Here is a 12443-nt window from a genome sequence, read left to right as displayed (position 1 = left end):
TAGAATGGTAGGAACACGCAGGAAGCTTCCCTGTGTGGATTCACAGGAAAGGAAGCAGCGTGGGTGAGTCAGGAAGCAGGGAGGCAACAGGAAGTAGATGACATCAGCTTCTGAGCTATGGGGAACTAGAAATCAAGAACAATGGTAAGAGTGTAGGAAGAATTTCAGTTAGCATGGGATGTGCTAACTTGCTAGCTCCGGCAAGCAACTGTGCATGAGATGTTCAACAGAGACAGAAATGGAGACTTGGGGGAGAGGAAGCAATACCTGGGGTGAAGAAGAGCGCAGGAAAGCATCTACCAGGCAGGTGTGAACTCCCAAGGTAAGTGGGGCCACGCCTGGGGACTGTGAGTGAGCATGTGCAGGAGGGAACTGGTCTGCAGAGCGGATGCCGAACTGATGGAGATGTGAGGTTTACTTACAGGTTAAGTAAGCGGAAGATGAGCTGGACCGAAGTTGCTTGGGAAATACCTGGTTGCAGAGATTTATAAAGTGCAAAATAGGGTTAGAGTCTTGAGTGAAGGTGGGGTGAATAAAATAGGAAGACAGTCGATTCAATGGCTTTGGCCACACTGGGACCACTGGTTATTATGGCTCAAACCCGGGACAAAAGGCTGAGGTACCTACTTAACATATCAAAGGGGACCTGACCTCCAGGTTCTCCCTGCATCCCTGGATCCCTCCCTGGTACAGGTTATGACTGGCATGCCTTGCCTTCTACCCTGAACTCTCCTGCCCAGGGACTGGGCTACCCATCCCCCGGAGGGTCTTCCTTCTATAATCCAGATATTTTGATTACCGGTTTCTTTTGGACCTTGAGCCTCCTGGCTGCTGCATCTGGTTCCCCTTCCCCTCTCCCACAAGGCCTGGGTCAGTCTAGTCTTGTCTACCCTGGATTCTCCCAGCTGTCTGTATAAACTTTCTCCTCCACCATCCCTAGGAGCAGTTGTGTCCTCTCCTCTCCTCTTTGTTTCTGTTTTTAGCACTGGTCATCATGGGACGAAAGCGTTAGGTATCTCTGCACTTCCCCCTCACACAGACTTCCTCCAGATCTCACTTCCTATTATATACCCCCGAAGGAGCAAAGCCACGATCACCACCACAGTGCTCCATCCTCGGACTTCTCTGGCTGAGCATCAACAAGGCGCCGATTTCCCGTCTTTAACTGTCTTTATCTTGGCTTGAGGTGAAAGCTAATGTTACACCCTGCTTATCTATGAACTCCCCCATTGCTCTTCCTGCCACCTCTAGCCTACATCTCCTCTTCGCTTGCTTTCCCATAACTGAAAAAGTTGGGCCAAATGTTATGCATGTTTTTTTCCCCTCTCACTTTGTATTTTTCTCTGACACAGTTTTAAACAGCTAATGATTTCCACATTAACACCTATAATGCTAATTTTTGAGTAATATATTCAGCCGCTACTAGACTTTTTGCTTGGCTGTCTTTTTTTTATTGTTTTCATTGAGCTATATATTTTCTCTGCTCCTTTCCCTTCCTCTTCCCTCCCTTTCTACCTTCTCCCATGATCCCCATGCTCCCAATTTACTCGGGAGATCTTGTCTTTTTCTACTTCCCATGTAGATTTGATCCATGTATGTCTCTCTTAGGGTCGTCATTGTTGTCTAGGTTCTCTGGGGTTGTAAATTGTAGGCTAGTTTTTCTTTGCTTTATGTCTAAAAGCCACGTATGAGTGAGATTATATTATATTTGTCTTTCTGGGTCTGGGTTACCTCACTCAATATGATGTTTTCTAGATCCATCCATTTGCCTGCAAATTGCAAGATATCATTATTTTTTTCTGCTATGTAGTACACCATTGTGTAAATGTACCACATTTTCTTTATCCATTCTTTTGTCGAGGACGATTTAGGTTGTTTCCAGGTTCTGGGTATTACAAATAATGCTGCTATGAACATAGTCGAGCACATTTCCTTGTGGTATGATTGTTGCTTGGATGTCTTAAATGTTTCAGTTCAACAGTGCTCAAGCCAAATTCAGATTATCCTCCCCACCAGTTACAGACAAACCAGACCCTCTTCCCCATTCCATAGCACCAAGCATGCCCATCCTTTCTGTTGTTAAAGGAACACAGGAATCCATCCTTATCACCCTCCTTTTCTCTGCCATCAGCTTAATCAGAAAGTCCTGCTGCTTTTACTTCCCTAGTACCCTTTTCCACACTCTGCTACCGCTATCTCCATTCAAGACTCACTCACTTATTACCATCCCCACAACAATTGATTTTTATCAGTCATTTTATTATTTCCAACAACACCCTCCAAGCTCTTTGATGCATTTTCCACTGAGTAATGAGGTCTGCAGCCCATTTCTCTCTAATCTCAGAGATTGCAAGTGTGCTGGCCAAAGAAGCACTATTGTAGTAGCCCCGTGTGTCTTTGGAGCAAGGTCACAAAGTCTGGTTTGGTTTGCTGGACTACACACATGGGGATCATGACAACCCAGTTACATAGAGGAACAACATGGAGACAACCAAGGTTGTAGTTATAGCCAATGGGGTTACAAGACACAAACAGAGAGCGAGAAAGTCATTCTACCCTTTAATCAGCCATTCACTCTTGGTTTTTAATTCATCCCAGCTAAAGCTCCAAACCTTAGGCAGTGGCCCTAAGACATTCATATTCTTTTTCTATATTCTCACCCTAAATGCCTGTCTACATCCCAGGAAGTTTTAATCCTTTGGCACAATGCAAAACATTACTTTAATCTGGTGAATTTGGGGGATGATTTGGTATGCAGCAATAGCAACTGACACATGGATATAGCTCATTTGTCTTTACATATTTTTAACCCACAGGAGCAACTTTTCTACTTAAAACTGCTGAGTACATCTCAGTGCTCTTGACTAAGGATCTGAATTGTCCTCCCCCCCCCCCCCGCCCTTTTGACTTTTTGAGACTTATGTAGCCTAGCTCTATAGTCCAGCTGCCTTGAATTCACAGAGATCTGCCTGTCTCTGCTTCCTGGCTGTGGAGATTGAAGGTGTGCGCCACCACCACTTGGCAGAATCAGAATTCTTAATGTGACCCGGAGGATGCTCAGATGTGTCTCTACCCTTGGCTGGCAGCCCCCATCCTTTACCCTGTCCTCCAACAACTCTGGCTTCCTTCCAGGTCTCTGAATCGACTCCGCTCTTTCCTGCCATAACGATTTCTTTGTGAGCCGCTTTCCTCATGGCCCTGTGCTCACCTTTCATGACAGTCCAACAGACCAGTCAGGCTTCCTCGCTGTGGCCAGTTTGACGACACACTCACGGTCACATTTCCCTACCGTCTTCCTTCGTAGTCCCCTGTGCATTTCCAGAGTGACTCTTGGCACTGTGACAGGGATTTTATACTTCTCTCTGAAGGTTTCAACAGACACAGAATGACTTGTGTTCAACATTTGTAGTCTTAATCTAGTGAAAGGATATACAATGGATTGAATTAAGAATCATACATACACCTTTACATGTCGGGGCTTCTTGTTACTCAGCATTCTGTTTCTGTCACAAATACTTGGACCCCCAGTTTCTAAGGAAGAAAGATCCATTACCGCCCAAGGATTTGAGCTGTAACTGCTTTGTGCTATTGCTTTTGGGCTGTGGTTAGGGAGAACATGGTGGTGGGGAGTATGCTGGAGAAGAAGATGTTAAAGTCATGGTGGTTGGTGTTTCCTAGCGAGATAGAACCATCAGAAACGATATAGATGATAAAGAAGATGGATCCGATTGGCTTATGTGGTACCCTGAGTAGTCTTATGATGACTGTCTATAGTCTGGAGAGGTGAGGTACTCAGGAACCCGCAAGGATGGCTGACTCAGCAGTGCTGATCTGGGCCGAAGACCTAGAAGAGCAGTTCTCAACCTTCCTAATGCTGCCACTTTTGTGTTGACCCCCCAATCACAAAATGATCTCATCGCTACTTCATAACTGTAATGTTGCTGTTATGAATCATAATGTAAATATCTGCTATGAAGAATGTCTGTCTGTGACTCCAGTGGGAGGGGGTCACAGGTTGGGAACCACTGACCTGGAGGATTTCTGGAGAGCCGATGGTTTCCTGTCTCGATTGGGAGACTGAAGAAGCCGGCAAAGAATGGCAAGAGCATGGACTGAGTCATGAGAAGCAAAGTGAGTTCGTTTCTCAGACCTCTGCGTATCTGTTGGGAGCTGCTGCCCATTTGAGGAAGGGTCTTCTCTTTCCAGCTAACTTTTCCAGGAAATACCATCCCAGATACCATACCCAGTTAAACAACAACTAAAATTAACCACTGCCAGTCCACCCCCATGTCAGCTTGGCACTCAACAGCATTTCCATATGTTTTACTTAATTTCCAAATGAAAAAAATAATGAGGTCATAATTCTGCCTAATATAACAATACTGCTTGTAACCTCCCCGCATAAGTATGATTCCTCTTCCAAAACAGATGGCAAAGTCTCTTTTAAAAATATTTATTTTTTTGTGTATATTATGTGCCTGTGTGTATTGCGGGTGCACTGCCTGTGTACAGGAGCCCATGGAGGTCAGAAGAGGCATCGGATCCCCCCAAACTGGAGCTGCAGCTTGCAGTGAATAGTAGATACCGGAAACTGAACTTGGGTCCTCTGCAAGAGCAGAGAGCATTGTTAACCACTGAGCTATCTCTCTGGTCCAGACCGCGCTTGAGGAAATAGATTCGTAACAGTTCACTACTGATATCTCCATTGATGCCACATTACATGATGAAGAAATAGAGGAAAGAAAACACATTTGCTTAATGTATGTGTGCAAAAGCACAGACACAAAAAAATGGTGATTACAAATATACCTTCCTGTAATTGATCATCTAGCTTTAGCTGGTATTTATAACACCCTCGACTGCCCAGTTTGTATCTCTTCCACCCCTGCCAGCACCTGAGCAGGTCTTGGTTCTCCACCTTGGTGACTCACACACTCATTCCTGAGGGGTCTAGCACATTTATCATCCTGCCTGGATTGGGTTGTTGCAGTTTCCCATGGATCTTAATCCCAGGGCATGGCCAAACCCAGAGGAATCTGTTACACTCCAGACATTCTTCTGGGGAGAAGCAGTCCACTTTCCCTGTGGTAGCTTGAATCAGTCATTCCTGGTAACAATGTAACTCCTTTCTTCACTGGTTGACTCTTGGGTATCCAGAACCTGAAGTCACTAGAGGAAGTCTGAAGTCGACTTTCAGTTCAATGGGATACTTTTTGTGTCCTTGACAGAAGCTCCCGTTTGGAATAAAAACACATAGGCCAGCAAAGCATATAGTATTGGGAACAGGATGCCAAACTGTTGCTCATGGGTCACCATGGGTTGTGGCGAGTTGTGCATTTTCATTTCCACTCCTGGCTGTAGGACAAACTGTACCATACGTAGGATGCTGATGTGGAATACCCATAGCTTTTTGGAGACTCTGCCGCAGGCCTCCAGGCTTTTGCCATACGTGAGTGCTGTAATGATATCTTTAAAAGTCCCTGTCACCATTCTTTCAGACAAGCTGCTCTGGGATGGCCAGTGGAGTCTGTGAGCGTGGTCCCACGGCTGCACTTCTTTGTCCATGAAACAATTTCTTTTTTCAGGAGCAATGCTGTGTGGGATAGCAGGATGGGGGATAAGGCGTTCTGTTAGGTCCACGGATGCCTGCTTTGGCTGAAGCATTACACACAGAAAGGGAAGAGCCAGACCCAGAATAAGTGCACCAGCGAGAACAAAATATTATAGTTTCCTTGACGGAAGTGGGCCAAATTAGTTAACCCGACACCAGGTTTCTGACTAAGCACTGTGTGAAATGGTGCCATATTGGCAGCTAAGTATTGGTAGCTTAGCTGCTGTTGGTAGATCTGGCCCTCGGCCATAGCCGTAGCCTGGTCAGCCTCCGTGAGTGGGAGACCATGTTGTTGGTTCTATGCACAACCTCCACCCTTGCTACCATGGCTGTTTTGTTTATAGGTCCACCTGGAAATGACAGGGAATGAGGTTGATAGCATTTATAAGAAACACCGGTAACTTTATATCCTTTGGCGATTTGGAGAGCTCTACCTTCGTGGCTTTCCTCCGAATATCTTTCTCATCAATTTTCCAGTCATTCTTATAAGCCGCAGACCAACTGGTTACAGCTCATGAGTCAGTATGTAATCACACATCTGGCCATTTTCCTGGGAAACGAAGTAAGGAATGGGTTGTATATCAGGATCCCACAGATGCCTCGGGGGCATGTACACCATGATAAAACTTCCTCCTTCCAGTGCACACATTTTAAAGGGTTCCACTGTCTCCTTATAATGTTGTCAGCCAACAGTGACCAAACCTTTAACACATGGATCTCTGGGGGACTGTTATCTAACAATAGTAGGTGTTTATTGGTTTGTTTATTTGATTGACATCTGTTTCCCATAATAGACAGTCAATATCTCTAGGGAAGAGGCCACAGCTATTTCTGGGTTGTTCCCAGTAATGTTCTTGTTGTAGTCCATGTTACACAAAACTGAGACTGCATTTACAGGGGTAAACAAGCCTTAGCAGTCAACTGGAAAGGCCCTTACAAGAATTTCTTAACTAATGGACTATATTTAGTAGCTTGAGGAATGGGGAAGACAGAAAGATGAGGCAGCTATAAATATCCACTTGAGGAAATTACTGTCATGGAGTAATAAGAGATAGTATTAAATACCTCCCTGGGCTATCTAAGGTTCTGTTCTGATAGTCACTTTGATGGGGACTTCCACTCTTTAGCTTGTTCTTCAAACCCCAATGGGACAAGTACTGGTATAAGTCTTATTTTTCAAATGAAAGAAGAGAGGCTTATAGAGAACAGATAACTAGACCAGGGTTCTATAGTTACCAAGTGACTGGGCAAGACTCGAACCACGGATTTTTATTGAAGCAACTGGGACGGAAACATGATAATGTTTTCCATACACAATATTTCAGGGAGAGGAAAAGTAGGAAGTAAAGCAGGTTGGGTCATTTTTTCAGCTCTTACAGCTTTACCTATTTGTATATAGCAATAATCTTGCGAATACTGTGATTCGGATAAAGCCCTCAGCACCTACAGGAGAGCAGCTGATACTAGAGCAGGACCTTTACTGTAACTATTTGGAAAACCGAGTAGGGGCACTCACAGGGTGGGATAAAGGACAACAGGGCAGAACACTCCAGACCTCAGTACAGACATGGCAAAGAGCGTCCAGAGGACCACGAGGAGCGACAGAGATAATGCAATCAGGAGACAAAAAGTTGTATACACGTGCTTTAATTCTGCTGATGGTTTAAAGAAATGACAGTGAAGGTTCATGGAAGGCGTCCAACGAAAACGGAAATAAATAAACCCCAAAAGTAAATGAAAATTTGCCTAACTAAAAAATACAGTATCTGTCATGAAAAAGTGCCTAGGTTAAGGGAGCAGCAGTGGAAGTACACAGACGAAAAATACCAAGGGACCGGAAGACAGCGTAAGAGAAACAACAGTTAGATTACGCGGCAGAAAAAGACCAGGGGTCTCGAGAAACCTTAGTAGAGAGCAGGGAGGAAGGCTGAAGAACTGAAACTATATACTCAGGGATTTATGACACAGTACAGAGCAGTGTCTGGAGGCCTGAGCCTCAGCGATGAGAACAAAGCGCCTTATACAAAAGGAGAGACAAGTAAAGAGGCCTCTGAGTTGAAAAGCACAGGGAAATGTGGGTTTGTTTCAGCCCCACACTAGCAGATGCAGGCTGGTCTGCCCAAGAGTAGGGATGACCTGACTCTTGAGCGTGATGGAAGAAAGGCAGAGTCAGGGTGGATGAGGATCCCATCTAGAGGAAAAACAAGGGAGAGTCAGATGTGGTGGCTGGCGATGGGGATAACTGGGGCAATGCAATTGGGTAGAGGCGCTGAGAGGCAAGCAAGGCAAGTGCATCAGCCCCTGCCTTCCTGTAGAGGCTCTGGGGACCCACCTCGACACAGGTATTCTGAGAAATTCTAAAACCGGTTGCCACAAAGTAGATAAGCCCTGGAGGGGATGCCAGGATCCTAGGGAGACTTTATTTCATCAAAGAAGTTCCCACAGTCCCTTCCGGTTTACCTCTGCTCAGATGAGATGCCTTCAAAAAGTGGAGAGTACGCAGCTCCTGTGATCACTGATGCCAGAAACCGAGATCTGTGGTGTGTCTGACTCCTCTCTGGTCCGGAACCCTCATATACGCCTTTCCAAGAAGGGAAGAGGATTCTGCTCGCCAGTGGGCAGCCATGGGCTGAGGCCTTTGGGGTTTCTGAAGAAACTTGGTTTAGCTCTGTGTTTCCTTCAAAGAAACATGGGGGCTGGGAAGTCTGAAGCCTCCAGTGGCTACATTTTGCTTTTGCCATACTGGGATGTGAATGAGAACGGATTCTGATATCACAATGCCTAGTGCCATTTGTCCCGGGACTTACTTCCATGTTTGAGGAGCTGGTGAGATTCCTAGGTTATTTCGAATCGTATTACATGACAGAGGGAGGCACAGCCTGTGCTCTGTGCGGGATGAGGCACTGTTGTCTCGAACAGGAAAAGGTTGTTCTGACTAAAGCTCACCTTCTGCACCCATTTGTTAAAAGACCAGTATCATTCTTCAGTTTTGATTTCTTTCAAAGCATATTCATGTCAGTGAGGTAGTAGCCACACCTACGGCCCTACAATTCCAGTTTTACAAGGTGATCTTTGTACAGGATGTCAACGCATCTTCCTCCGTACTCTTGTAGGCACCTCCCTCATATTTATATTGCAGATCCAGATTTGGAAAAATCACTTTGCTAAGTAGCAGAATTAGGGCTGCAGGCCCAGCCTTCTCTTCTGCTCAAGAGTAGGGATGACCTGACCCTTGAGCGTGATGGAAGAAAGCACCAAGTCTTATCGGTATCTTCTATTTTCTAGGATTTGATTACTTACTTGGTAAAACTTCTCCATGCGCATTCTTTGTCATCCTGCTTTAGGGAACACCATCTCTAACCCACCCGGCATTTTTTTTTTTTTTTGCTCCGTGGAGATCATAATCTCAAGTATTATTCTGTATCTCATGTGCCCAGCTAGATTTGTAGTACAGGTCTAAATTCATGTTGAGAAAGATGATTTTGTTTTTGTTGAGGGAAAGTGTGACGGAGAGCAATGACAGCCGTTTTAATCAACTTTGAAAAAATGAGATAAGGGGTTGAAGAAAGGGAACCAAGTGTTTGCAGCTGGAGAGTGGGAGTGTGTGTGGGGGTGATAACAGCTATCTAGGGGGGAAGGAGAAAAAGATACAGTGGGGGAGGAGGCGAGAGCAGGCATGGGAGTCGAGGCGAGCTGTGGATGGAAGCCATCCTGCAGAGCGGCGTCAGGTACAGCAATCCCCAGGCTTCAGCGCACAGCTGCACAGCTTTAGAGCTGCAGGATTCTAAGTCAGCCAATGACTTCTTAGGGGAAGTAGTCCTGTGGTGTATGCTGCATGGGAAGTGCAACGCGATATCATCAGGGAGAGGCACTTCCTGTCCACAGAAGCGGCAAGCTTTTCCCTTGGAGGGTTAAGTATGAAAACAGACCCCCGTTGCTGGCTACAAAGTGTCTCTGCTCTAATATACGGTGCATGCCCCCTCCCCAGGTCAAAGGCTTCACAGGAGCTGAGTGACTGATGGTCAGAGCGGAAGGGCGGGCTGAGCCGTGGCCAGTTAGGTTTGTCTCTGTCTTCACAGTGTTGGGAAGTGGGGAGCAGACAGACCAACCCTGTGCTTATCCACTGGCTCAATAAGATCAGCTTTCAGTTCCTTTGAGGGCTGCAGAGATGGTTCACAGGTTAAGAGCACTGGGTCCTCTCCCAGAGGATCTCGGTTCTATCCCCAGTATCCACATATTTGTCCACAACTAACTGTAGGCTCCAATGGAGTTTGCACCCTCTTCTGATTTCTGAGAGTTACTGCACACATGTGGTGCACATTCATACATACACAGGCACACAACACACATACACACAAAGATATAAAGAAATACATAAAAATACAAAAAAAATTGTAAGTTCCTTTAGGACAGACCTAGAGGTAGAAACATGGATTTGTCTTAGTTTCAACATTAATATTCTATTTTTCAAAAATTAAGGCTTTTTTTTGCTTTTTTTTGTTTTTGCTTGTTCTTTTTGAAATGAAGTTAAATTTTTAAGCAGAAAGTCAGATTAAAATACTCTTGCAGCCAGGCAGTGGTGGTGCACACTTTTAATCCCAGGCAGATCTCTGTGAGTTCAAGGCCAGCCTGCTCTACGGAGCAAGTTCTAGGACAGCCAGGACTGTTACCCAGAGAAACTCTGGTTTGAAAAACAAACAAACAAACAACAATTATATGTGGCAATATAATAATAATAATATGGCAATTATAAGTCTATCACATTTAAAAACATAACACATGACTATCTCAATTACAAATTTATCAGGCCAAACATCTCTAAGTAATTTAAACACTAATTATTAATTTAATGTATCTAAGTTTCCTTCTTAAGTACTTCGACCAAGACCCTCCCAGGTAATAGATTAATTCTCACGAAGTTACTTTTTCTTAGGAATTTCAATGTTACAAATAGGTTTAGAAATTGTATATAAATTTAGTAAGGCTTTTACTTAAAATTGCAAATCTAATTATGTGTTAAAAGGGGGCAATTTGAAGGGGCCAGGAATGGATTTTTCTTGATTTGTTTTTGTTGTTGTTGTTACAAAACAGGGTCATTCTGGGGTTGTGAGCTGGTTCACCTGTTGCTTTTCTAGCACTGGGTCTAAGGTTGAGCCCCGCTCCACATGGGGTAGCTCATAAGCTCCTGTAACTCCACTTCCATGAGGAATTCAACGCCCTCTCTGGCCTCTGAAGGTCCCTCCTCATGGTGCATCTAAACTCATGCAGATTCACGCACATGAATAAAAATGAAACCAGTTAAAAAAAAATAACAAGATAACTTTATTGACAAACTGTAAAAAGCATGCATGGTAGTTTCCCATGCTGGTTATTTAAGCACATTTTCAGACTTTGTTAATGAATCCTTTTGAAATCTACCCAATGTCTGGAGTTAGCAAAGCCCCCGCTACTGCGTTAGGATACTGACTACTATCTTATAGGTATTCACCAAATCTCTTGAACGCCACATGACCTTAGGATCATGATGTCAGCACAGAACAAGCAAAACGAGGGTGCAGACCACCTCTCTGCATGCCTTGGGTGTTAGAAACAGAAGCAGCATGGCCTAAAAGGCTGTCTTGCAACGTTTCCACAAAAACCAAGTGCTCACAAAGATATCTTGTGTCTGTCCTGGAGGAACTTGCCTGTAACCTCAGCACCCAGGAAGCTGAGGAAGGTGGTTCTTGAATTTGAAGACTGAAGTACATAGCAAAAGCCATCTCTAACAAAGCAAAACAAAACAAAACGATAACAAACTCTCAGAGTAGTTGGAAAGGAGAATGAGACACTATGGAATAGCTCCTTCTTTCCCTCTCCTAAGTCCCAATTATGTCCTTTCCTCTAACACACAGAAAGAGGCAGAAGAGTCTAGACAGTTGCTAGGGAAACGACTTCACATTGTCAGTCCTGATCAGCAACTTCCAGTCACTGTGCATACGTGATGCCTTGTGCATCAGTGTGGACTGAGAGAGCCCAAAGCAATTGGCTGAAACAAGATTTCAGTCTAACTTTTGTCTCTCAGATAAGACCGCCTGGGTAGGCGATTGCTTGTAGAACCGTAGGTGGAGCCGGATCATGAAGGCACTTGGACTTCCAGTTCCTGCTAACTCATTGCTCCTCATCCCTTTGATCTGTGGCCCTTATTATTGTGGTTGAAACTGGCCTGGAAAAGTCAGTATGTAACAGAATTCAGTTCAAGATTTGATTCTTGTGTAGCTCCCTGACTAGGACAGAGATCTTGCCTGCTGGATGAGAAGTTACCCTATGCCTAGCCAGAGTTACAATTCATGTACTATTGTGGCCCCTGTATACCAGGGGATCTTTTCCTTAAAACAACCAACTGCAATTCTACCACTAACCGCCTGTTCAACTTTCATGCATTCATTGTTTCTGCATCTCCTTGAGTACCATAAAAGAGCAAAGACCAACTTTGGATCGTGGTTCAAGGGTTTAGTACATGGATGTTTGGACCCACGTACTTGGGCAGAAAATCATGGTGACCAGGGTATGTGGCAGAGATGCTACCTTGCTTCATTGTAGGACACAGATAGAGGGGGGCACAGGAAAGGGCTCAGGCAAGAAGTAGCTGCAAAGACATACCCCAAGGATCTACTTCCACCAAAGACACTCTATGTGCGTTTTTACCATCTTCCCAATAAGGCCACCATACTACGAATGGACCCAGGAATTAATTATCAATGAGCCCGGAGCCCTTCTCATTTTGCTATTGCTGGGAAGGCCATCACAAATACAGCCAGAGCTGAGCTTCTCTGATCTGGGCATTTCTTAGTAA

General features: G+C 44.7%; 1 protein-coding gene across 1 annotated transcript in view; it reads left to right on the top strand.

The window, feature by feature from the left end:
- The first annotated feature begins 230 nt into the window (after positions 1–230).
- The window catches only part of Il1rl1 (interleukin 1 receptor like 1), a 48877-nt gene continuing 36664 nt past the window's right edge, over positions 231–12443 (top strand). The window contains exon 1 of the mRNA XM_075980292.1: positions 231–322. The gene's annotated coding sequence lies outside the window, so the exon portion shown is untranslated. The remainder of the gene's footprint in view (positions 323–12443) is intronic.

The sequence above is a fragment of the Microtus pennsylvanicus genome, chromosome 7 (assembly GCF_037038515.1).
Source record: "Microtus pennsylvanicus isolate mMicPen1 chromosome 7, mMicPen1.hap1, whole genome shotgun sequence".
Classification (NCBI taxonomy): Eukaryota; Metazoa; Chordata; class Mammalia; order Rodentia; family Cricetidae; genus Microtus; species Microtus pennsylvanicus.
The sequence above is the reverse complement of the archived record's forward strand: the minus strand, read 5'-3'. Positions and strand labels throughout refer to the sequence as shown.